The 12899-nt window shown below is 46.1% G+C and overlaps 1 protein-coding gene across 1 annotated transcript in view; it reads left to right on the top strand.

The window, feature by feature from the left end:
• HS3ST4 (heparan sulfate-glucosamine 3-sulfotransferase 4) overlaps positions 1-12899 on the top strand; it is a 484825-nt gene that overhangs the window by 309868 nt on the left and 162058 nt on the right. The window lies entirely within an intron of this gene.

Genomic DNA, 12899 nt, shown 5'->3' with positions numbered 1-12899 from the left:
GGGTGGGATAATTTGGGAGAATGGCATTGAAACATGTATAATATCATTTAAGAAATGAATTGCCAGTCTAGGTTCGATGCAGGATACAGGATGCTTGGGGCTGGTGCACTGGGATAACCCAGAGGGATGGTACGGGGAGGGAGGTGGGAGGGGGGTTCAGAAGTGGGAACTTATGTACACCCGTGGCGGATTCATGTTGATGTATGGCAAAACCAATACAGTATTGTAAAGGAAAAAAATAAAATAAAATGACATACGTGCTTGAAGGTGTCGAATAGAGAAAAGTATAACCAAGTTCATCTGGAGGGGCTGGAGAAGCAGCAACCCACCTGTGCTCCCCTAAGCACTAAACTTCTCTCTGCAATTCACACAGCCCCATCCTCTTGTTCACATTAATGCCTCTGCCTAGACACATTATCTTTTCTGCTGTTCTTGACAAAATCTTATTCATAGTTGGAGTCTGTGGCAGACTGTGTTGGTGGTGTACCCAAAAGTTGCTCTCCTTTTCTCCATGTTTATCCAACCCTATCTGGGGAGAAAGGGCAACATTTCTGGGAGGTCAGGCCACGGTGATAAAACTTGGTTGATCCAAGCCAGCGTGGTAGCCCATTTCTTTGGTTAAGTAATTCATCACACAGTACATTATATGTGTTATTATTATTGATAATGGTAGTAAAGGTTTCATTGTAACACATATTTACACGGAGGCATGGACAACAAATGTATTTCTTAGTCTAATGCAGAGTTGGTCCAGTGACTGAGAAATATCATCCAGTGTGAGGGTTCTGCCTGGGTCTCCAATCTGCTTCCCCCCTGGGATGGCTGGCTTGTTGTCTTGCGGTCCTTTGATGCCCACCCCAAGTTGGAACATTACATTCTCTCAAAACTATGCTCATGGCATGAAGTAGAGACAGGTCACCTCCCTGTTTCCTTTTTCATGGGATAAAACCCTTCCTGGGCCTTGTCAGTAGCACAGTGGTGAAGAATCCACCTGCCAGTGCAAGAGATACAAGAAACACAGGTTCGATGGCTGGGTCAGGAAGATGCCCTGGAGGAGGAAATGGCAGCCCAGTCCAGTATTCTTGCCTGGGAAATTCCATAGACAGAGAAGCCTGGTGGGCTATACAGTCCATGGGGTTGCAAAGAGTCAGCCATGGCTAGGCAGCTGAGCACACACACCCACAAGCACACCCCAAACCCTTCCTAGAACCCAACAATGAAGTCTCACTGGCCAGTTTTCCCCACCCGACCCCCTCACCTTAGATCTACGCAGTGTGAAGAGGAAATGGCAAGGCCAGAGTATGAAAGATTTTAATTTCCTGTGGATGCCTTCCAGGAGCAAGAGATAGTATGATTCAGTTCAGTTCAGTCGCTCAGTCGTGTCTGACTCCTTGTGACCCTATGAATTGCAGCACGCCAGGCTAAGTTTGTCTTAAAAAGTAAAAAATTAATAAAAAGACAAGGGATCTGATTTAAGTGTGGGTTTGGTGGTGGAGATCTGGGTGAAACTAGAGACAAGGAGGCTATGGCAGTATTTCTGCAGAGAGACCATCAGAGCCCACACGGGGCTAGTGTTGGTGAGGATGGGAGGCGATCAGGGAATGAGGGGTCTGGAGTGTTCTGTGGTCAGAGCTGGCCAGGATTCCCACTCCTGGCTCTCCTACAGATCTCCTCCCCTACGCTGGCTCCTCCTTTGGGGAGGAGACCCTCTTGTGTCTCAGCCGCACTGCACATCACCACCTTGAGCCCCTCCCCCTGCTTCTTCTCTCGGAAAGGCCAGGAAAGGAAAATAATTGACTCGATCTGGGGTGGTGAGCATGTGACTGCAGGGATCTGTTTAATTAAATTTTATCTGCAGCGGAGTAGCCCATGAAAAATCAGCGAATGTTCCACAGCCCTCTTAACACTAGTACTTTATGTCGCCAAACAACTGCGTGAAGGAAGAGAGCTCGTCGTTTGGCTCAGTTCAGTGTTTTCTGGGAGCTGCTGTGAATTCTGAGATGCAGGTAGCTGTGGAGACAGATGGAGTCTATCGGAGCCTCCTTCTGTGTGCAGTCAGGCAGCCTCACTGCAGGTGTGTTGGCTGAGGGCTAGACAGAGCACAGCCTGGTTCAAAGTCACAGTCCAGTTCTTTCTGCGAGGAATCTTTGCATGCCTGCTGTGTGCCAGGGCTTCCCAGGTGGCACTAGTGGTAAAGAATCCACCTGCCAATGCAAGAGATGTAAGAGACGCAGGTTTGATCCCTGGGTCAGGAAGATCCCCTGGAGGAGGGCATGGAAACCCACTCCAGTATTCTTGCCTGAAAAATCCCATGGACAGAGGAGCCTGGCGGGCTATAGTTCATTAGGTCACAAAGAGTCAGACACAACTGAAGCTACTTAACACACATGTGCCAGGCACCATTCTGGACTCTGGGTACTCCACAGGGAGCAAATCCTAGACAGTCAAATTAGGGAGAGACCCCTAAAGAGACCATAGTCAATGTTCGGAATAATAACCACTCTGATGGGGCAGAAGCCATGGGCAGTCTTGGCTATGTTTGCTGCCAAACTACCTCCAAATTTAGTGGCTTCGGTGACAATCATACTTTGGTTTATGATTCTACAAATCAAGCAGAAGGCAGTTAGGAAGATTTTTCTTTGATCTATGCGGCATCAGCTGAGCCAGCTCATTGGAGCTGCAGGAGATGCTTCTAAGATGGTCTCACTCATAAGGCGGGCAGATCAGTGTTAGCTCTTCACTGGAGCTGACTGTAACCAGGCAGTGCCCTCCACATGATGTCCATGATGTGTTTCCTGCCCTCAAGAAATAATGAAAATGAGACTTCATAATAACTACGCAGGATATGGGCTTCCCGTGTGGCTCAGCTGGTAAAGAATCTGCCTGCAATGAGGGAGACGTGGGTTCGATCCCTGAGATGGGAAGATCCCCTAGAGGAGGGAATGGCAACCCACTCCAGTATTCTGGCCTGGAGAATTCCATGGACTGTATAGTCCATAGGGTTGCAAAGAGTTGGACAGGACTGTGCGACTTTCCCTGACACAGTTTATGGGTTTCCTAGGTGGTGCTAGTGGCAAAGAACCCACCTGCCAAGGCAGGAGACATAAACAGATGTGGGTTCATTCCGTGAGTCAGGAAGAGGAGGGCATGGCTACCCAGTCCAGTGTTCTTGCCAGGAGAATCCCCATGGACAGAGGAGCCTGGCAGGCTACAGTCCATAGGGTTGCAGAGAGTCGGACACAGCTGAAGCAACTGAGCACACGCACAAGCACCCGGGTATGTTTCTTACCTAGGAGAAGGGCGATATGTCTGTGTACACGGCCTTTTTTCACTCAGCTTAGTCTTCATTCAAACCTAGAAGTCCAAAGCTTTATTTATTGAATTATTCAAGCAATCTGGTGAGATAAATGTCTTATTAAAAAGGAATAAATTGATGCATGGATTATGTGACTTACGTCTGGTCACACGGGAGTAAATGAAAGAGTTAGACAAAGAACTTGTTTTCTTTGACTTAAAAAGTTCATGACATTAACTTTCTGGCTGTACCTCCTTCGTGCTCCCAATTATATATGCATATTTGCTCGGTAAAGTGTGAAAGAGATTGCAAGATATGATGGTAGTGCTATTTAGAAAATAAAACTCGTTAGGCTTTGAGATAATTTGCAAGGTTATTGGTCACTAATTCTCTCTTTAGCCAGGTGTGATTGTAGTATGAGATTATAAAAAAGAAGGGAATTACAGAAAAATGGTTCTTGAACACACTCAGTAGCATCTTCTGGTGTGGGTAGCTCTCACGTACACCCAGGGAAGACAAAAGTTAGAGAATCATGAATTTTATTCCCAAATATCCTGGAAAAAGGAGAGATTTTCCCCTCTGTTGCAAGTGTTGGAACTGGTGCAAGATGATATCTGTCCCGGAAAAGGTAAAGAGGGCCGCAAAAAAATGAACATCATGGAAAAAAAAAAAAAAGAGAAGAGTACAGATTTTAGAGCTCAGTAAATGAGTTCAATCACAGCTCTACCAGCCACTGGTTTTTGATCTTAAACATATTGTGTATTCTTTTTTTTGTTTTGCCTCAGTGTTCTCATCTGTGAAGTGGACACGATAAGAGTCTCTACCTGTTTTCATCAGTCAACAGTTCATGCTAGCTTCCCATGAAAACACACCCAGTATCGGTGCCTCCCCTCAGTAAACATTTCTTCCTCATACAGACTGATGAGGGTCTCATATCTTTCCAGGAGGGCTCTCCTCCAAGTAGTGATTCAGGGCTCCAGCTGTGCCCATCATTTGGTTCTACTGCTCTGCAATTCCTGGCCCTGAAATCCAGGCTGGAAAAACATGGGGAAGGCAGGATAGACACTGAGCACCTCAGCCTGGAGCGAAACACATTGTCCTACTCCGTTCAGAATGAGATGCGTGACTGACCAAACCCAGGGGGGCTGGGAGATGTGGAGGAGGTGATGGTGAACCCTAAGAATCTCTCCCTCACTGTCTCACGTGGTTGCTCTTACTAAATGAGTTAACATGTGTACGATCACTTAGAACACTGTCCAGCATGGAATAAGCATGCAGCAGATACTGTGACCACAGCCGCTGTTATTCCTCAACACTCCTCCTCCCGCCTAAGATGCAGAGAAAAGTGTAGTCCTAGCAAAGCAGGGAGGATACCAGGGAGAAATTCTGGGGCAGCGTTAGCAAGAGGAATAAAGATCAGGTGCGCTCTATAAAGCAAATGTGGACTTCTGAACAAATGCAGAATCCCGTACTTGATATTACATTGGCGTCGTCCCTGTACCCCAAGTTGTAAGCAGAGGTGCGGCACAGTCTAAATCTTCAGCTGCCAGATTTCGTTCATGAGCCATGAAGCAGTGCCCTTCCCCAGGCAAGGCTGAACATGTCTGCCCTTCCTTGCCCAGTTCAGGTTCTTTGTGCTCCGGCTGTACGTCCATGCCTGTACCAGTTCATCTTTGCCAGTTTCTAGACTTTCTGTGTACGCATGCTAAGTCGCTTCAGTTGTGTCCAACTCTTTGCGACCTTATGGACTGTAGCCTGCCTGGCTCCTCTGTCCGTGGGATTCTCCAGGCAAGAATATTGGAGTGGCTTACCATGCCCTCCTCCAGGGGATCTTCCTATCACCGGGATTGAACCCAGGTTTCTTATATCTCCTGCATTGGCAGGTGGGCTCCTTACCACTAGCGCCACCCAGAAAGCCCCTAGACTTTCCACCCCCTCCTTAATTACTGTCTTAGATTGACTCTCTAAAGTGCCGCCCCCTGTGGACAATCTTGGCATATTTTACAGCCCAGGAATATCAGGACTATTCGTACCACGTTCTGATAAAAGAAACCTCAGCCAGTTATAGGTCCAGCTAGACCTCAGGCCTGCCCTTCTGACTTCCACCCAGGGATGCTGTTATTATCTCTGCCTGCCCTATAAATTTCCCTACCTAGACAGACCGAATATCTTCAATGATTCTGACACTCCAGTATGTATGCCCGTAGGGATTTCATCAGCATTTTATTCTGGAAATCATCAAAGAATTTAGTGCTGTAATGCTGGAGGCAATCATCCTTCCATTTTAGCCCTACATCCCCGTCCTTTGCAGACCTGAGGTCTTTTGACTGACTCAGGACAGCCGTGCTGGGGAGCTGCTGACTGGTGGGAGGGGAGGAGCTGGTGAGGTGGCTCAGTGGGCTCTGTAGACAGCATTTAAAGGATGCTCTTGAATATGGACCACTCAACACAATTAAAGAACCTTGAGAAAAAAATATGTCAAACATCTCGTCATCATGAAATTATATACAGCAATGGGTACTTACCATGTGATAGATACTGTTTTAAGTGCTTGATGTGTTTTGGCTGATACAGTGCTTATTGTAGCCCTATGATGCCCCATTTTGTGGAAGAGGAAAGTGAGGCATATTAAATACCTGTCCAGAATCCCGCGGCTAGGAAATGGTAGAGTGGTTTTGATCATGGGCAACCTGATTCCAGAGCCCGCACTCTTAATCCCGTGGGTTCTGCCACTCAATAAAGGATAATTAGTATAACACTTCTTACTTTTTCCAGTTTCAGTCCGGAAGTAAATATTTCCCCTGTTACTTCAATCCTCACATACCTGTCACCTCTTTGCCTGTCATTTTATGTAGCATTAGCTTATCAACATTACTTTGTGTTACCAGTTATCTTGATGATGACACATTATCAAATGACGTGATGTTCCATATATGTCATTTTCCTTAACCATTTATTCATTTTGTTTCAATTATTCCACAAACATTTAAAAGTAGCTACTATGTGCCAGGCAATAGGCTAAGCACTATTAGCCTATTGCCTAATTAACATAAAAATGAATTGGGCAGAGTCTCTATTCTAAAGACATTGACAGGGTCACCAGGGACATCATAACAGGTCAAAGAACGTGGTGAATCCATATTAAACACTAATTCCCCATCCTCCCTGCCCACTCCACCCCCAGCCCCTGGCAACTACCAATGTACTTTCTGACTATGAATTTGACTGTTCTAGATACCTCGTATAAGTGGAGTCAAACAGTGTTTATATATTGGAGTGCATTTTTAAGGTTAACTTAACATATGTCCTACAAACAGATCGCACTTCTTTTTTTCTTCCTGCCTCTGCTGCACAGTAGGCACTCACCAGTCACCTACTTCACACGAAGTAGCGTACATGCTTCAGTCCCGATCCCCAATCCATCCCAACCCCACCCCCCTTGATGTCCACCGGAAGGTGGAAAGTCGGGGAGATAGGTGATGGTGAGAGTTGCACAGAATGAGGGTGTACTCAGGGTCACTGAACTGCTCGGTTAAATACGGTTAAAACAGTGTGTTTTATATTATGTGCCTTTGCCTACAGTAAAATAAAAACATTCCCAAAAGGGTGATAGGTTCAACTCAAGAGATATGTACCAAGTATTCTGTGTATGAAATGGGTTGGAAAACTGGAGGCGGGAGGACCCCCACGCTGCATGTCTGGGAGGTCAGCTCCTCTTAGTGGAGGAGCCGCGGGGGTGGCGGGATGCTAACTTGAGCATCCTGGATCCTCAGGGAGTCAAGTCCACTCATGAAGCTGTGAGCAGATGGACTCTGCTGCCTCCAGGGCCGGACTCCTTCCACACACTGATGTTAACAGTCAGGACAGGTAGTGTGAATTCCCAGCTTGGGATATTTCATGCCCAAGAGTTATTGAGTTCACACGTTTGTGCATTACCTTCTGTGGGTAACTCTGACCCTCGCGCTTAGAACTCCACCACTGTCTTGTGCAAAACTCTCCCTTGCAAGTCCTTTCCTCTTCATCGTGCCTGAGTCTTCAAATATGTTGCTAGCTGAAACATTTCCTCCTCACTCTCCACACCACGCTCACTTAACTAGGCTAACCTGAGGCATTTTATTCTTTATCCTGGATCATAATGAACAAAATACTGGCTTGGCCAAAAAGTTCATTCGGTTTTTTCCATAAGATGCTATAGACAGATCTGAATGAACTTTTTGGCCAGCCCAATATTTACACATATACTTGATTATGCTTCCCTGGTGGCCCAGTGGTAAAGAATCCTCCTGCCAGTGTAGACGTGGATTTGATCCTGGGTTGGGAAGATCCCCCGGAGAAGGAAATGACAACACACTCCAGTATTCCTGGACAAAGGAGCCCAGCAGGCTACGGTCCATGGGATTGCAAGAGTTAGACACAACTTAGCAACTAAACAATAACAACAAATACTTGATTATAAGTGTTTCCCTTGTACATGTTATTTAATATTATTATGTCTTTATTTTGGAAAGTGGTAGCTAGCATTTCCTGAGTGCCTCCCAGGTACTATGGTACTATTCCAAGTGTCCTGTCCAGAGGATCTCATTTAATCTTCACGTGTGCTCATACTAAGTCGCTCCAGTCATGTCCCACTCTCTGCGACCTCGTGGGCTATAGTCTGCCAGCTTTCTCTGTCTATGGGAATTCTTCAGGCAAGGATACTGGAGTGGGTTGCCATGCCCTTCTCCAGGGGATCTTCCTGATGCAGGGATTAAACCCGCATCTCTTCCATCTCCTGCATTGGCAGGGCAGGTTCTTTACCACGAGAACCACCTGGGAAGCCCCTTAATCTTCATAGTTCTCTATTAAGACGGCAGGGTTATTATACCCATTTTACAGAGGAAGGAGCAAAGGTTGGGGGAAGCTAAGGGACATGTTCAGGGTCACACAGGGATCACAGACTAGAGCTGGGTATTTGAATTTATGCAGCTGTGACTTGTGTCTGCATGCTTTTCCAATGTGCTGTATGTCTCTTTTCACTGTGTGATGATGTGATAATTCTTCCCCACTAGAAAGCTGGTGGGACCAGTATATTTCTCAGGTATTAACCTATGGAACCATGCTCTGACTCCTGGCAGGGCTGAATGGAGTGGCTCTACCAAGGCTCTACTCAAGCATCAAGCCTTCTCCTCCCTGGGAGACTGTACCTCGTATCCCACCACAGCCTTGGACCTGGGTGCTCTGCAGCCTGCCACTGGATTCTCTGTCTTTCCGGTAGCATGAGCCCCTGCAGGTATGGGCCAGCAGCTGGGACAGGTTGATGTTTGACGAGGGAATGACCACATGATGAGTATCTGAAAGTTCCAGTGAAATTGCACATTGAGTAGCAGTGAGAATTACATCCGTGTCCTCCCACTCTGCTCTGGGAAGGTGGAGATGGCTGGCAGGGAGATGGGCTTGAAACACACATGCCTGCCCAATTCTTCCTGAATATGAAATGGTGCTGGTGGGCAGTGAAGGAGGGGCGAGATGTCCCTGAAGCAAGTTGCCTGGAGCCCTGTAGAAGAAAAGCTCATGGGCCTCCAATTCTGAAATAAAGTGTCTGGCAGACCCAGGAAACAAACAGTACCCTACCTAACTTTAAATCTATTCAGAATGTTCTAGAACAGTGACTCTCGAATGTGGTTCCTGGACCTGCAACCTTAGCATTTTCCAGAAGCTTGCTAGAAACAGCTTCTGGGCACCTCCCCAGACCTGCTGATTCAGAAACTCTAGGAATGAGTCCCAGAAGTCTGAGCTATAACAAGTCCTCTAGATGATTCTGGGGCAAGTTCAAGCGTGAGGACTGCTGGTCCAGAGCAAGAAATATATTTTCTATAGTTATTTTAAAATCAGACATTTGAAATAATATTTTACTTTTATGATATAAAAAGTAAAATATTCTTTTAGAAAAATTGTGTTTTTTAGTTACTAAGTCGTGTCAGACTCTTTGTGACTCCATGGACTGTAGCCCACCAGGCTCTTCTGTCCATGAGATTTCCTAGGCAAAAATACTGGAGTGGGTTGCCATTTTCTTCTCCAGGGGATCTTTCTGACCCAGAAATCAAACCCACATCTCCTGCATTGGCAGGCAGATTCTTCATCACTAAGTCTCCAGGGAAGGCCTTTTAGAAAAGTTAGGAATTGGAAAAGAAAACTTGCCCATCAATCTTATCTCTTAGTAAGAGATAACCATTATGAGTGTTTCTTGAGACTTTTCTTGATTCAGATCATAATAAGGGTATCACCGGTTTGCCCTAATTTCAGTGAGTTAATCTGAGAATTACCTCCTGGACTCCGGTGAGAAAGGAAAGAAGATAAGGTTGAGATATCTGACCCATGATGGGGTTGGGAGCCTCTGGGGAGAGTTTGTGGCTGTGAGCCTCTGTGCCTGCCTTGGGGGGGGGGGCGGGCCTGGGGCCAGGGTGGGCTGCCCTAGAGGCAGTGACCCTCTGCTGCTCTAATCCGCCTGTGAATATGGTACACGCTTTATCATCCCTGTTAGATGGGATAAGATTTATGTCAGCTCAGAAATCATTCCAATGATCAAAATATGTGGCTGACAGAAGGAAGAGAGATTAATCTCTCAGTGATTATAGGAGAAGTGGGAGGCTCTTTCAGGGGATGGAGACTGGAAGGGGCAGATTTTAACTCAGGTTCAGGAAGCGATCCCACAGTCAGAATTGGAAGGGTTTCCTGATGAAGTGGAGGGCTCATGGCCTGAGATGAGGATGGTGGCACACGGGCAGCGTGCAGGTGCTTGGCACCTGCAGGTGTGTTCTGTGTGGCTGGTGCCACCCCAACATTTTAAAATCTGGAAATTTCCCCTCAACTCTGGAAAAGCAAAATGTCTGGAAACACAGTAGCCATCTCCTCTGCAGGCTGCCGGCAGCGGAAGATGGACAGGAACTGCCCTTCCAGATGAGGCTTGAGCATTCCAATTCCCCGTCACCCCTGCTCATTCACTGAGGTTGGATAGCAGGTGTCAGTTATTTCATTTGTGCTCCATTGTCCTACGACAGAGGATGAGATGGTTGGATGGCATCACTGACTCAATGGGCATGAGTTTGAGCAAGCTCCCGGAGTTGGTGATGGACAGGGAAGCCTGGCGTGCTGCAGTCCATAGGGTCACAAACAGTCAGACACGAGTGAGCGACTGAACTGAACTGTCCTACATACAGGCTCCTTCCCATATTCCTGTTAATGATAAATGGTGTCAGGTAGTATTGAAAAGTATAGATTCCTGGGACCTACTGTATACCACAGGGAGCTACTCAGTATCTTGTAATAATCTATAATGGAAATATATATGGAAACATTCTCCAATATTCTTGCCTGGAAAGTCCCATGGACAGAGGAGCCTGGCAGGCACCAGTCCATGGGGTTGCCAAGAGTCGGACATGACTTTGCAACTAAACAACAACAGCAACATGGTATAACTGAATCCCTTGTCATATACTTGAAACTAACACAACATTGTAAATGAACTATACTTCAATAAAGAAAAATAAAGACTACAGAGTTTAAATCCCAATTGCTCGGGTTTAGGTCTTGCCTCTGCCCCTCACAGGCTGTGTGACTTTGGCCTACTTCTATAACCCCTCTGTGCATTGTATTTCCTCAACTTTAAAATTCATGAAACAAGGTTGCTGGGAGGTATGAATGGGTTAATACAAGTGAGGGGCACGGAATAATGCCTGGAGTTAGTCACTATCCAACAGAAGCTAATGACGCCTACCAGTGATCACTGTTACTACCACCAGTCATCTTGTATAGTATATACCTGCCACACCAATATTTGAATTGCTAATGACTGAGTTCGTGTTATTTTAACACTTCTCTCATGCTCTCAGGCGGCGCCAAAGTGTTTGGAACCCAAAGCTCAGGGGTGATTTCCTGTCCTGAATAGATAGGTGCTCAATATATGTTACTTCCTTTTCCCCTTCTTCTGGTTGTTTCAGAGTGAAGGGAAGGTTTTGGCTTTTGAATAATCATTTTATATTTAAATTAGGTATTAAAGAAAATCTGGATTGCTAAAGAATATGGATTACTAAAGTTCATGGTTTAGTAATCCATATGCTAATCATCATAAATTCATTCTATCTATCCATCCATCCACCCATCTGTCCATCCATCCATCCATCCATTCATATTTTCCCTTGACTTATTCACTCATTCATTCCTCAAAGGGTGACACCCTTCTTAGAAGCACTGGGAATACAAAAATTAATGACACCAAATACTTCACTTGACAATGTTACAGCCTTCAAGAGAAATAAAATTGTTACCCATAACATACTAGACTTGATAAGGTGATATATCTGTTAGGAGCCTTCTCTAAACTCACAGCTGTTGGATAATTGCATTGTTCCTCAACACATGCAGTCTGTTTCCACACATTGTTCTCATCCCTCCCGCACGAACACCTCCTTCACCAAGACTAAACCCTCTTGCACGGGCTACTTTTTAGTAATGTACTCTGTCAGGGGCTGAAGTGCCATTTGATGAGATTAGTAGTGAGGTCTATCTCAGGAGAGAGGAACAGACCACTTCAACGAGGGAAGGGAGAAAACCATCCACCTGTTTATTCCTCCATTCATCCCCTGCTTTTCTTGCAGCATCACGGTCAAGAGTGAAGATTATGGAGCCTGATTGATTGCCTGTGTTCATATCCTGGCACTGCTGCTTCCTAGCTTCATAGTTTACATGAAATTCCTGAGCCATTCATAGGCCTTGGTTTACTCAACCATACAATGGGATAGTAAGAGTACCTAAGTGGTTGTATTAGCTACCTATTGCTATGTAACAAGTTAGCCCAAAGCTTAGTGGTTTGAAAAGACGGCATTTATCATCATCTCATAGGGGCTTCCTAGGTGGCGCTTGTGGTAAAGAACCTGCCTGCCCAGGCAGGAGAAGTAAGAGATGTGGGTTTGATCCCTGGGTCCTGGAGATTCCCCTGGAGAAACACATGGCAGTCCACTCCAGTATTCTTGCCTGGAGAATCTCATGGATAGAGGAGCCTGGAGGGCTACAGTCCACAGGGTCACAAAGAGCTGGACACAACTGGTGACTTAGTGTGCATGCGTGCAACATCTCATGGTTTCTGTTGGTCAAGAATCTAGGCATGGTGTTCCTGGGTGTCCTGCTTCTGGGCCACTCTCAAAGTTGTCATCAAAGTGTGAGTAGGAGCTCCAGTTATTTTAAGGCTAGAGGTAGTCAACTTCCAGACTCCCTCAAGAGGGTACTGTCAGGATTTAATTCCTTGAGCGTTGTTGGATCTGAGTTACAGGTCTCAGGGCTGTTGGCCAGGAACTTCCCTTGGTCCCTTGCCACATGAATCTCTGTGTAAGAAGCTCACAACATGCCAGCCTGGTTCATCAAAGAGACCAAGTGAGAGGACAAGAGAAAACAGAGTGCCAACAAGACAGGTGCCCTAGTTGTTTGTAACCTCACCTCAGAGGTGACGCCACATCACTTTTGTGTATTCTCTACAACAGGAGTTAAGTCTCCCTGCCCAGCTCACACTCAAGGGAGGGGATTATACAGGGTGTGAATGTCAGGATGGGGGGAATTCTTGAGAGTATGTCTA

The sequence above is a fragment of the Capricornis sumatraensis genome, chromosome 3 (genome assembly GCF_032405125.1).
Source record: "Capricornis sumatraensis isolate serow.1 chromosome 3, serow.2, whole genome shotgun sequence".
NCBI lineage: Eukaryota > Metazoa > Chordata > Mammalia > Artiodactyla > Bovidae > Capricornis > Capricornis sumatraensis.
This window is presented reverse-complemented; position numbering and strand designations above follow the sequence as displayed.